Source organism: Amblyraja radiata, chromosome 5 (assembly GCF_010909765.2).
Source record: "Amblyraja radiata isolate CabotCenter1 chromosome 5, sAmbRad1.1.pri, whole genome shotgun sequence".
In the NCBI taxonomy this organism is placed as follows: Eukaryota; Metazoa; Chordata; class Chondrichthyes; order Rajiformes; family Rajidae; genus Amblyraja; species Amblyraja radiata.
Window position 1 is genome coordinate 102,246,680 of NC_045960.1, and position 13,091 is coordinate 102,259,770.

Consider the following 13,091-nt stretch of genomic DNA (forward strand, 5'->3'; position numbering starts at 1 on the left):
CCATTTCATTTACAATTTCATCATACACATCATTTATCATTACTAAAAATAGTAAAGGACTTATTATGCTCCCTTGAGATGTTCCATTTACAATATCTAATGTTCCTGAGTACTGATTTCCAACTCGTACTTGTATTGACCTCCCAAATAAAAAATCCTTAATCCATTTAAATATACGACCTTTAATCCCCAATTTACCTAGTTTCACTAATAACCCTTCTCCCCACATCATATCATATGCTTTCTCAATATCAAAAAATACAGCTACTACACTTTCTCTATTAATTTGTGCTCTCCTAATTTCATGTTCTAAACATATAGCTGGATCCATGGTGTTTCTCCCCTTCCTAAAACCACTCTGGTAATTGGATAAATATCCTTTATTTCATTAGATGCCTTCTTCTCTTCCTTGGGTTTTATAGGGAGAAGGCTGACAAGGTTCAGGTGGCGAAATCAGCTAATTGGACCCATTGTTACCAATGATGGCCTCTCCTGGTCTGGCAGCCAATTATAGGGATTAGAGCAACATCAAAGGGAGGGGCTGCTATCACATGCCCTCACATTTGTTTAACCTGTACTTTCTCCATAGTTGTATCACTATATTCTGCATTCTGTTTCTTTTTCAATCTTGCACTATCTTGATGTATTGATGCCATGTATATTTTGCCTGGATAGCACGCAAAGCAAAGTTTTTCACTGTATCTTAATACACATGACAATAATAAAGCAATACCAATTACATAGCACAAGAGAGAAAAGAATACCATTGTTTGCAATGTGGCTGCTTGCAGTGTAGCTGTTTTGTATGTGTTTGTTCATTTGTGTCGTCTGTGAAAACCCTACAAAGATTACTTTCACGAATGAGGTACTCATTAACATCGGACATACAGTACGTATGTTACAAAACTTACCTTCAGCGGCGCTGCAGTTCTGCCACTGACCGTGTGCGCGGCTGGGAGGGAGAGGGGGCGGGATTAAAATGTGGTTTTCTCCTGCCTGTCCTGGATATATTTTCTCGGGGTGCTAGCTAATGCTGAAGAATTGTTCCGACGGCCTTTCTGTGAATTTTTTTTTTTTTTTTAAATCGCTGGACAATTTCAGCACTGGAGTAAAATAAAAATTAGCTTCTAATGCCGTGAACGCCGACAACGGGGACGGATTTCACGTACCAGACAGCTAAAGGAAAGCCGTTTATTTTACATATAAACGTGCTTCTTAGGATTACCTTAATCCAAATTTTACGTTGCGAAAAGGTGATTTAGGCCCCATACGAACCGGCAGTGTTTTTCCTGCCGATATGGGGTTTAAATTCACCGCAACCACAACGTTCCAATTGATCGCGTTCCACAAAATCTCATTCGCAAGATGATTTAAATGGCCATTAATTTACAGGAATTAAACACTAAATTCCTTCCATTTGGCCTATAAATTCATGACAATGAGATTAAAAAATCATGTTATATTGTGAATTCTTGTGTGAATGTTAGTTGGACACTTAGGCTATTTAAAAATATTAATCTTTTCTTAAGAAATGGATAGATGTTTCGATCTAGTAATTGAATTTTGTAATTAGCTACAATTGGGTAACTAACTAATGATATGCTTTAATTTCAGGTCATCCAAGTAAGATTGTTTCATATTTGTTTGAGAATGCTGCAATCTATAATAACTGAACATTTCTTTTGACTGTCCTCGATCACAGCTTTTGTGTTAAGTCAATGGAAAAGCCGTTTCCGAGTATGAAAATGGCCATAACTATTTTGATACTGAAGATATGAAAGTGAATTAGGTGTCAAATTAAACTTATTTTGTGCTTTATCTGATGGGATAAATTAGACTTGATTTTTAAATCTCAAAATGTTGTAACATTCCTACTTATGGTTTTCATACACCTCTACCGCCCCTAGATTACCGCCCCCCAAAAGCTTCCAGCGCTCCATGAATGCATTGAAAGCTGAAAAAAACACATCTTAATACGTAATTTCTGATGGATTTTCGGAACAGCCGACAAGGACGAGTCCGTAGACCGGAGAGGGTCCAGACGAATGAAGCACCGCTTGCGTTGTCCTTCGAAGACGGAGAGCGCCGCTCACCTCCGCGCGCAAGCCTCGCCCGCCGCCGCGCACGCGCAGTGAGCCTGGGGGGGCGCAACACTCCGCCTGCAGCTCAGTGACAGTTGGGATTATTTCTTTTCTCTCTCTCTCTCACACCGCGTCTCCTCTGTTAAAAAAAAAACCCAAAACTAGTTGATGCTGAAGTGCCGACCGAAACGGGCGATCGACCTGAACGGAGGTGACGAGGCTGGCCCCGATGTTGTTTGAATCCACACCCCCTGCTCACCTCCACGCCGAGGCCTAGGCGGCGGCGGCGGCTCCTGCTCGGTGGCGGCGGGAGCGCGGCTCGCTGGCTGCGGCTGCCCAGCGAAGGTGGCGGTTATATTTTGAACTCGCCTGACGTTCCCCCTCTCACACAGCCAGTTACAGGGGGCGGGGGGGGGGGGAAAGAACGGAACTGGCGCGGCTAGAACTGTGGCCCCGGAGCCCGCGGGCGACCTGGCACCGCCGACCTACCCCGGGCATCACCTCCCTGCCCCCGCTATTTATTTTGGACGGGCATTTGGAATTTAGAGGTAAATGGCGGTGGGAACATGGCTGTCAGCGCCCATCTGTTGTCCAGGCATTGCAGCCAGCCTTGTTGGTGTTGATTCTCTTGTATGTATGTGCATGTACATGTGTTTCTATCGCCTTGTTGTTTTCCCTTTGATGGTTAAGAAGAGAAGTGCGGATTCCGACATTAAGGAACATTAGGAAGTATGGGTTTCAGTGACGTGAGGATTAGTAAACAGAAGAGACGCGCTTCAGGCAGGTGATGATAAACATTTTATCGGGCTAATTTTCATAAATTAGAATACGGTATCGGAAAGGGCCATGGGTGCAGACTCCAGTAACTTTGCATAGTTGGAAGCTAAACTTTACGAGGCTATGGGGAAGGGCAGGAGAATCCGGCCAATTAAATAGTTTTCAAAGGGCCAACATAACATCAGTTGGGCGAATAACCACCGATGGAGATCAGCATAGTTCTCTCTCTCCACAGTGCTATTTTTCTCCCTGGTTCTATTTTTTTATTTTTCTGTTGGATGCATCGCTGCACTGCACTGCACATTGACCTAGTCAAGTTCCTATTTTTGATGATGCTTGATTTTAAACTTGCGTCCTTGTTTTAAAATCATATAATCTTTCACGATGCCTGAACTTCGCTTGTTTGAATTTGTTAATCATTTCTGCATGTCATTGTCTCATGGAACAAAGATACCTTTTGTGCACAAATCCAGCAGCACAGTAGATGAGATGGTTGGGAAGGCATAGGGGATACACACATTCATTCCCTGGGCTGTGCAATATAATAACAGGTGGGATAAATTGTGACAACATGACACAGACGGAGTGTTGTGTTTATTTCTGGATGCCATCTCTAGAAATAATGTGATTCTACGGGACTGGGTAGGAGGGCAGGGGAAGTGAGGATGGCAGTTTGGATAAAGTGGTTTTGTTTTCTTTGAGACAGGGAAGGCTCGGTGGAGACCCACTTGAGATTTACAAATATGATGGGGGCCTTAAACTGGGATGATAGTGAAAAACGTTTCTCCTTCATGGATGTGTTAGTAATCTAAGGACACAAGACATAATCTGAGGACACAAAATGCAAAATGCTGGAGGAACTCAGTGGGTCAGGCATGATTGGGGAGGAATTTGGGGAAAATTTGAATAACAATTGTTTTTCACTCATTATGTGGTTGCTATGCACTGCCTGAAGGATCAGTATAATAGGTGCTTGATGGCCAGCATGGACATGGTAGGCCAAAGAACCTCTTTCCATGCTAACTCAATGATGACCATGCCTTAAAGTACTGAGATTCGCCGTTTTGAATTTCCTTCCCTTGACAGACGAGGAGGAATTTATTTAGCCAAAACGTGATTAATCTATGGAATTCATTGCCACAGGAGGCTGTGGAGGCTAGGCGTTGGGTATTTTTAAAGCGGAGATTGTTAGGTTCTTGATTGGTAAGGACATCAAAGGGTGATGGGGCAGGAAGGCAGGAGAATAGAGTTGAGAGGGGAAAATAGATAGGCAATGATCGAAAGGTGGAGTAAACTCGATGGGCTGAATGGCCTAATTCTACTTATATGTCCAATGGACAACAGTGCCTTTTGATTTTGATGCTTCTTAAAGCCTAAATGTTGGTTACTGGTTTGGTTATTTTATCCTAATATCACCATTGGAAGCACGGTGTCAGGTTTGTGTTTAATAGTACTCCTGTGACTTGGACTGGTTTGCTGAGTTAAAGGCAGTACATGAACACCATTAATGTCACAATTAATAATTTCTTTCAGGAGAGGAGGAATCAATTTATTAACGTTTACTTTATTTTGAATTATTAAAGCTACATTGTAATAGTCATTTTATATTGTACTATCAAGCTCTTGTACTGAAATCCTGTAAGCTAAACCTTTTTTGTGAAGAAGCAGTTGCATTTAAATATTCCTGTTCTCACTCTGAAACACCAGGGCCTGCATTCCAACGATTACTTTGATACACTAGGCCCCTGGTTCCTGCTCTTGTTGTGACACACTGGACCCTTGGTTCCCCTACTCCTGTGAAATTCATGGGGGTGCACTGGATTATTTATTATTCCACCACATACAATCGAAAAAAAGGTGAAATAAATGTGCTAGGATTTTAATAGGAATGACATCTAGTAGTCGGGATGTTAGTTTGCATTATCAATTAGTGTGCTGGCACATGTTGATACAGTATGCTGAGGGGAAACTGATGAGAGAATTTTTTGTTTTCAAAAAATGTAAGTTTTAAGATTCTTAAATGGAATCTGATATCGATCAACAACTATAGGTGTGATGGAATGGAGGAGATTTACAGTACCCTCCATAATGATTGGGACAATGACCCATCATTTATTTATTTGCCTCTGTACTCCACAATTTGAGATTTGTAATAGAAAAAAATATCACATGTGGTTAAAATGCACATTGTCAGATTTTATTAAAGGGTATGTTTATACATTTTGGTTTCACCATGTAGAAATTACAGCAGTGCTTATACATAGTCCCCCCCCCCCCCCCCCCATTTCAGCGCCCCATAATGTTTGGGACACAGTAATGTAATGTAAATGAAAGTAGTCTTTTGTTGCATATCCTTTCAATGCAATGACTGCTTGAAGTCTGCGATTCATGGACATCACCAGTTGCTGGATGTCTTTTCTGGTGATGCTATGCCAGGCCTGTATTGCAGCCATCTTTAGCTTGTTTTGGGGGCTAATCCCCTTCAGTTTTCTCTTCAGCATATAAAAAGCATGCTCAATTGGGTTCAGATCGGGTGATTGACTTGGCCAGTCAAGAATTAAACATTTTTTAGCTTTGAAAAACTCCTTTGTTGCTTTAGTATTATGTTTGAGATTGTTGTCTTGCTGTAGAATGATCTGCTGGCCAATGAGTTTTAAGGCTTTTGTTTGCTTGAGCAGATAGAATGTGCCCATACACTTCAGAATTCATTACGCTACTACCATCAGCAGTTGTATCGTCAATGAAAATAAGTGAGCCAGTACCTTCAGCAGCCATACATGCCCAGGCCATAACACCCCCACCACCGTGTTTCACAGATGAGGGGGCATGCTTTGGATCTTGGGCAGTTCCTTCTCTCCTCCATACTTTGCTCTTGCCATCACTCTGATATGTTAATCTTCATCTCATCTGTCTACAAGACCATTTTCCAGAACTGTGGTAGCTCTTTTAAGTACTTCTTGGCAAACTGTAACCTGGCCATCCTATTTTTGCGGCAAACCAGTGGTTTGCATCTTGCAGTGTAGCTTCTGTATTTCTGTTCATGAACTCTTTTGCGGGCAGTGTTCAATTACAAATCCACACCTGACTCCTGAAAATTGTGTCTGATCTGTCGGACAGGTGTTTGGGGATTTTTCTTTATTATAGAGAGAATTCTTCTGTCATCAGCAGTGGAGTTCTTCTTTGGCCTGCCAGTCTCTTTGCAATTAGTAAGCTCATCAGTGCTCTCTTTCTTCTTAACCATTGTTTCAAACCGTTGATTTTGGTAAGCCTAAGGTTTGGCTGATGTCTCGAACAGTTTTATTCTTGTTTCTCAGTCTCATCATGGCTTCTTTGACTTTCATTGGCACAACTTTGATCCTCATGTTGATAAACAGCAATATAAGTTTCCAAAGGTGATGGATAGACTGGGTGCTGAGAGCACCCTTATACCTGCATCAAAGAGGCAATTAAACACACCTGAGCAATTACAAACACCTGTGATGCCATGTGTCCAAAACATGATGGTGTCCTGAAATGGGGGGGACTATGTATAAACACAGTTGTAATTTCTACATGGTGAAACCAAAATGTCTAAAAATGGCCTTTAATAAAATCTGACAATGTGCACTTTAACCACATGTGATTTTCTATTACAAATCTCAAATTGTGGAGTACCAAGGCAAATAAATAAATGATGTGTCTTTGTCCCAAACATTATGGAGAGCACTGTAGCAAGTAAGAGTTTCATTGTTCCGGATCATATGTGCTGAATATGACAAATAAACGCTCTTGATCTCTTGCTCCTGAGAGAGGTTGGCGAGAAGAGCATTGGATTAGGTAATGAAAGTGTGAATCAGAGTTCCAGCATCTGATGAGTTGAAAAACAGTTGAAATCAGGCAAGACACAAAATCCTGATTCAACTCAGCAGGACAGGCAGCATCTCTGGAGAGAGTGAATGGGTGACGTTTCGGGGTTGAGACCCTTCTTCAGAGACGTCACCCATTCCTTCTCTCCAGAGATGCTGTCCCGCTGAGTTGCTCCAGCATTTTGCGTCTACCTTCGAGTTGAACCAGCATCTGTTCTTTCCTGCACATTAAATCAGGCAATGTTGTAGAGATGGTGTGGAAGAGGAGAGGATGTGCAGTCTGGAACTTGCCTCGTGGTCAGTTTTTGGCAATAGCCATTCAAGTAACAGAATTAGTGGCTAGGGAATAATGTATGCCATGGGAACTGAATACAATGATTGTGATCTTCTCATTATGTATTCAGATAAATGTAAATGTGTGGAACTGCAAATGCTGCTGAATTTTAAAAAAAGACATAGCGCTGGCATACATCAGTGGGTCAGGCAGTATCTGGAGAATATATGTGGGTGACATTTAGAGACGTGACTCTTCCTCAAACTTGATCCATCTACGGCAGCAGGGTGCCAGACGGAAGAAGAGGTCAACAGAATGACTGGATCGGAACACAGAACCCTGTGTAGAAAGAAATATTTGCTCAGCCTGTGTTAGATATTGAGCAAACTCTTTGAAGATGGTAGTAAAATCAGAAGTGGTGTTGAGTGTGATCTGGGCTGTGGTTAGCATGCAAGTGAAATTCCTGGTGTGCTTATTGATGGTGCCAAGGGATAACATGACAATGAGAACTGGGAGGATGGAATAAGACTTGTTTGAAGGCACCAGAGATAATAGCAAGGCATGGGAAGTGCTGGCGATTCCCTGCCTTAAACTAGATAAATGAAAATGGAAATAGGCTTTATACATCAGAGATTATAATCAAAAATGTATGCCCAGACAATTTGCCTTACCGTTTGCAGAGCATCTGAAAATGAAGGAAGTTAGCAGCTAACTTAATATATCCTGTACTTTCTTTCTTTGCAAATTACTGCAGCAAGAAATGCACTTGTATATGGAGAAATGAGCTCACTGGTAACTAAATTCATGCTTGCAGCCAGGGAGAAACAAAACTTGTAAAAATAATTAATATCCATAGTTTTAACGTTCTATCAGGACAGAACAAAGACAATATCTTGTTCAGATCATGCCTTGGTTTAATTCCCTAATCCAGTGCACAGCAACACACCAGCCCATCGACAAGATTCAAAGATATGGCATAGATTATTTGTCATTGAAAATTTCAAAAAAAGACCAGAAGCATGCACAGTAAAATGCTCAGTAGATCAGACAATAATAGAGAAACGGTAGAAATTTCAGTCTGAAGACCTGTCATCAGAATGGATCGAATACAACCTGCTTATGGTATTAGCACTGCAACTTTAATTTTTGTTTCTGCAGATTTGATTCAATGGTTAAAAAACCAAGTCTTCTTTATGATTATGATTGGGGTTAGGTTAGGTAAGGGGGAGGTGCAGCGAGACCTGGGCGTCCTTGTACACCGGTCACTGAAAGTTGGCTTGCAGGTACAGTAGGCAGTGAAGAAAGCTAATGGAATGTTGGCCTTCATAACAAGAGGATTTCAGGAGTAAAGAGATTCTTCTGCAGTTGTATAGGGCTCTGGTGAGACCTACATCTGGAGTATTGTGTACAGTTTTGGTCTCTTAATTTGAGGAAGGACATCCTTGTGATTGAGGCAGTGCAGCGTAGGTTCACGAGATTGATCCCTGGGATGGCGGGACTGTCATATGAGGAAAGATTGAAAAGACTAGGCTTGTATTCACTGGAGTTTAGGATGAGGGGGGATCTTATAGAAACATATAAAATTATAAAAGGACTGGACAAGCTAGATGCAGGAAAAATGTACCCAATGTTGGGCGAGTCCAGAACCAGGGGCCACAGTCTTAGAATAAAGGGGAGGTCATTTAAGACTGAGGTGAGAAAAAACTTTTTCACCCAGAGAGTTGTGAATTTATGGAATTCCCTGCCACAGAGGGAAGTGGAGGCCAAATCACTGGATGGATTTAAGAGAGAGTTAGATAGAGCTCTAGGGGCTAGTGGAGTCAAGGGATATGGGGAGAAGGCAGGCAAGGGTTATTGATAGGGGACGATCAGCCATTATCACAATGAATGGCGGTGCTGGCTCGAAGGGCTGAATGTTTCTATGATTTTACTCTATGCTCTTTTCTCATCCCTCTTAAGAAGAAAATAGTAGTCTTTCTGTTAAGTAGCTACCTGATTATACTACAACAATTTTTTTAAAGTTGAAAGCTGCAGTGGAAGGAAGGTGAATATGTCAAAGTCAGAAAATACTAAAAATGCCCAGCGGGTCAAGCGGCTTCTTTAGCGAGAGGAGAGTTGACACTGGGGTTATGGGAGATATGGAAGAGAGAGAGGGAGTACTAATGTTGTCGAACGGTCATGCGGGTGAAATGTAATCTCTATTTCTCATTACACACCAACTGGGTACTTCAACCTTTTCCATTTTTATTTCAAATTTCCACCATCTACATTTTTGGGGGCTTTCTATTGAGTGTTTATTTCGAGGAGCAGCTGATAAATACATCCAGTATTGTGATATGTTTTTAAAATGTCTACTTAACTTTTTCCCATTTCAGTTGTTGGTTAATTGGTAGCACTCTTACCTAACGATACTAGAGGAGCTAGTATCTTCTAGTATCTTTGCTCTTTACCTCTGAGGTAGAAAGGTGCAGCTCCACTTCAGAGACGGGAGCAAATAAAAGTAGAACAATTGATTAGTATAGAAGTTACTGAGGTGTCATCTGTCAGAAAAGATGTTAAACTGTTTCCAGATGAGTCCTGAGTGGATGTAAGAGATCCCATGATACCATTTCAATAGAGCAATGGAATTAGCTATCCCTGAGTCGACATCTCTGAAAAACAAATTATTAGTTCATTACGTTGCTGCTTTGGGAATGTCCTGTATGTCAATTAGCTGCTGCATTTCATATTTCGCAAAGTGACTATACTTCAAATGAAGCAGCCATAATTGAATTTACGAACACCAACTTTTGTTTAAGAAAATGCAATTCTGCCTCTGATTGCAAAGGTGTGTTTTTAAGTTGTTGCATTCATTACAGAAATTAGAATCACCATACTTGAGCTTGAGTGTGATTCTGAATTTAAGCACGCAACTTTGATTGTAATTGTAGCAATTCAAATATTTGTCCGCATTAGATTTTACTAGACTAAGTGGGACCCGTTGGGTCCCAGTCACACGGGAGGCCTGGTCCCCCAACGCAACCCATTCCCCAACGCAATATTCCATCACTCACCAGTTCCCCCAAAGCAATATTTCACCATTCGGGGGGCAACGAGCGTTGTGGGGCCGGAGAGGGGGGAGGGGTGTGTGGGTGGGAGGAGTGGGGAGGGGTGTGTGGGTGGGAGGGGTGAGGGGGGTTATGGGGGCGGGGCAGCGAGCGTTGTGGAACCGGAGAGGGGGGTGGGAATGTGGGCAGGGGGTGGCAGAGGGCTCTGAGAAAAGATGGGGCAGAGGGGGGTATCATGGGGGAGGTGGGCAGGAGCCAGCGAGGGGGCACCAGAGGGGAAGGGGCTGTAGCTGACGGTGAGCTGAGGACTCACGTCGGGCGCTTGGCGCTGGACGTTCTCCTCCGCCTGGTTCAGAGCCTCCGTTTTCCATCTGGCGACATCTCTGACTCTGGGCCGGGCTGGGTTGGGCCGGGCCGGGCCGCTTCCGGTCCCTCCGAAGATTGTGTCTGTTTGGAGACCAGGCCATCCAAAGCCTCGATCAGCTCCAGTAGTCTCCGTTTTCCGTTTGGTGACATCTCCGCGCTGGGTTGGGCGGGCCCGCTTCCGGTCCCTCCGATAATTGTGTCTGGTTGGAGACCACCGCCGGCCATCAAGAGCATCCCTCAGCTCCAGTAAAGACGCAATGGCGCAGGAAGGGGCAGACCGTCCCCCTTCCTGCCCCAGGAAGGGGCAGACAGGAAAAAAGAGCAATCCATGCGGCATCGACTGGCAGGAGAGGAGATCGATCTGCACACGCGTGATTTTTATACCTCGCTAACTTTTACATTACACCCCCGATCGGAATGATCGGCACTCTCAGCAGAGGAGAACGGTGAGTACGCTGGCGAAAAATCGTAGCGTTATCGCGTACCGTTTTGCGCAAATAGAAAGACCGCAACCGGAAGATAACAAGATCAGAGTTTTAGTTATGTATAAATACACCCGTAATGTGTTTTATTTGTGTTCGTTGTCATTCATGAAGCAAATATAAGATCAGCATTCTATAATGTTTTATTTTTCAAATATATATTTCTATATGGACACTTTCAGTTAGATGCTCAATTTCAGCTAATGAGGCAATCATTAGCTGAAACTAGACATCTAACTGAAATGGAGATGTGGACAGATTGCACAAAGCAGAATGTGAAACCAGAATTGAGTCAGAATAGGTGTGTTCATTAAGTTACAGGAAGATAATAAGTTTATTGTTTTCCTTTTTTTAAACTCTTATAAACTTTCCATGTGTGAAGATCATCATGCACAATTATATAGAGTGTTTTCGCTTCGCTGTACCTATAGGACAGCAGTGTGCTGATGAGAATAGGACAAATTCCATTTGACGCCATGCCATTATATTACCTGGGATAACATAACACAAACAGCACAGAAATTAGGCACAATCAATTAATATCGATGTTTATCCACCACTCATACCTCCTTCAGGTTTTCTCTCATCTCAGTCTATCATCGTAAACCTCTATTGCTTTCACCTACCTTATGCTTGTCCAAACATCTGTCCTATTTTCTTCTTCCCCTTCTTTTGATAGCATACATTCTCAATACTTTTGAGGAAAGAGGTTTCTCTCGAATTGCCTATTTGGTTTCACCTTATTGATATATACAATTTTGATATTTCTAGCAAGTGAAAACACTCTGAATCCATTTTAGAATGTTTTTAATTTTTTTAAGATTTCATTAGGTCATCCCTCATCCTTCCCATCTCAGGGGAAAAGATGCCCAGTCTATTGATCCATTCCTGAAATGTGAATGCTTGCATTTTTAGTATAAGCAGATTATCACTATAGCTGCCCAATTGACTTAATAGGCTTCTTAAAATATTGTATCAGAACTGGAAGCAGCACAGTAATTGTAGTTGTACCAAAACTTTCCATCTTTTCAATTGTGCTCTTCTAGAATTAAATATTCACTTTGACTTGCACGCTTATGGCTTTGTTAACTTGAAGTGCAACTTTTAATGATTGATATATTTGGAACAGTAGGGTGGCTATATTCTTCTGCCTTAACTGGATTCATGTCCACATGGAGAGGGCACATGCAAATTGGAACTGCATCCATCCAGGCAGATAGATAGATTATCATCACAATCTGTGACTTGTAGATGGCTGTGCCTTGGGTCAGTGCTAGGTCCATTGTTATCTATATCAACTATTTGGATGAAGATGGAGAGGCATGATTAATAGGTTTGCAGATGATTTTAAAAAGGAGGTATTGTGGACTGAAGAACATTGTCAAAAAGTACCGTGAAATCTTGATCAGATAGGTGTGTGGTCCTAGACATTCAATTAAGTGCGAGATGTTGCATTTTTGTAAATCAAACCAGAGCAAGAGTTTGACAATGAATGGTAGGGATTAGTGAAGTGTTGTAGACAAAGGGACTGAGGAATAAAAGTACCTTTCCTGCAACTGGAATCACAGGTAGATAGAGTGATGAAGAAGGGGTTTGGCACATGAAACATGGTATTGAGAACAGTAGTTGGGACATTAAGTTGCAGCTGTATAAGACGTTGGTGTGGTCAAACTTGAAGTATTATGTACAGTGGTTACCCCGTATCGGAAAGACGTCATTGAGATGGACGGAATGCAAAGCAGATTAACAAGAATATTGCCAGGACTCATGGGGCTGTGTTATAGGAAGAGGTTAGGCAGATTAGGATTTTATTACAGGTGCACAACCTTTTATCCGGAGTTCCGGAAACCGAAAAGCTCAGAAAACCGGACATTTTTTCCAGGATGTCGTCTGCACACCTGAGCTCGCGTTTGGCGCCAAACTTGACCCGAAACGACCCACGGTCAACCCAGGTCTGTACTACTGTAGCGGCTGACTCCTCCCCGGAGACCGGGGAGACACTTAAACATCTGTAAATCATTGCTTAAATGTTAGTCAGTTAGTCTGGAGGGCTTTTATGTGAAGGGGGAAACTTTAATTCTTAGTCCCCTACCTGGTCGGAGAGGTGGGGAGCGGGCAATGCCTTACCGGGTCGCCGTGCAGTAAGCTCCGGAGCGCTGTGGCCGCCGACTCCCAACATCGCGGAGCTGGGGGCTGCGGGCGTCCGGCCGCGGGCGGCG

The 13,091-nt window shown here is 42.6% G+C and overlaps 1 protein-coding gene across 8 annotated transcripts in view; it reads left to right on the forward strand.

Moving 5' to 3' along the window:
- Window positions 1-2,121: 2,121 nt before the first annotated feature.
- The window catches only part of fam135a (family with sequence similarity 135 member A), a 127,051-nt gene continuing 116,081 nt past the window's right edge, over window positions 2,122-13,091 (forward strand). For 4 of the 8 annotated variants that reach the window (XM_033021898.1, XM_033021903.1, XM_033021897.1 and 1 more), the window contains exon 1: window positions 2,146-2,629. The gene's annotated coding sequence lies outside the window, so the exon portion shown is untranslated. Of the gene's footprint in view, window positions 2,630-13,091 lie in introns of all 8 variants that reach the window. The other 4 variants (XM_033021902.1, XM_033021901.1, XM_033021904.1 and 1 more) reach the window with 4 other exon arrangements.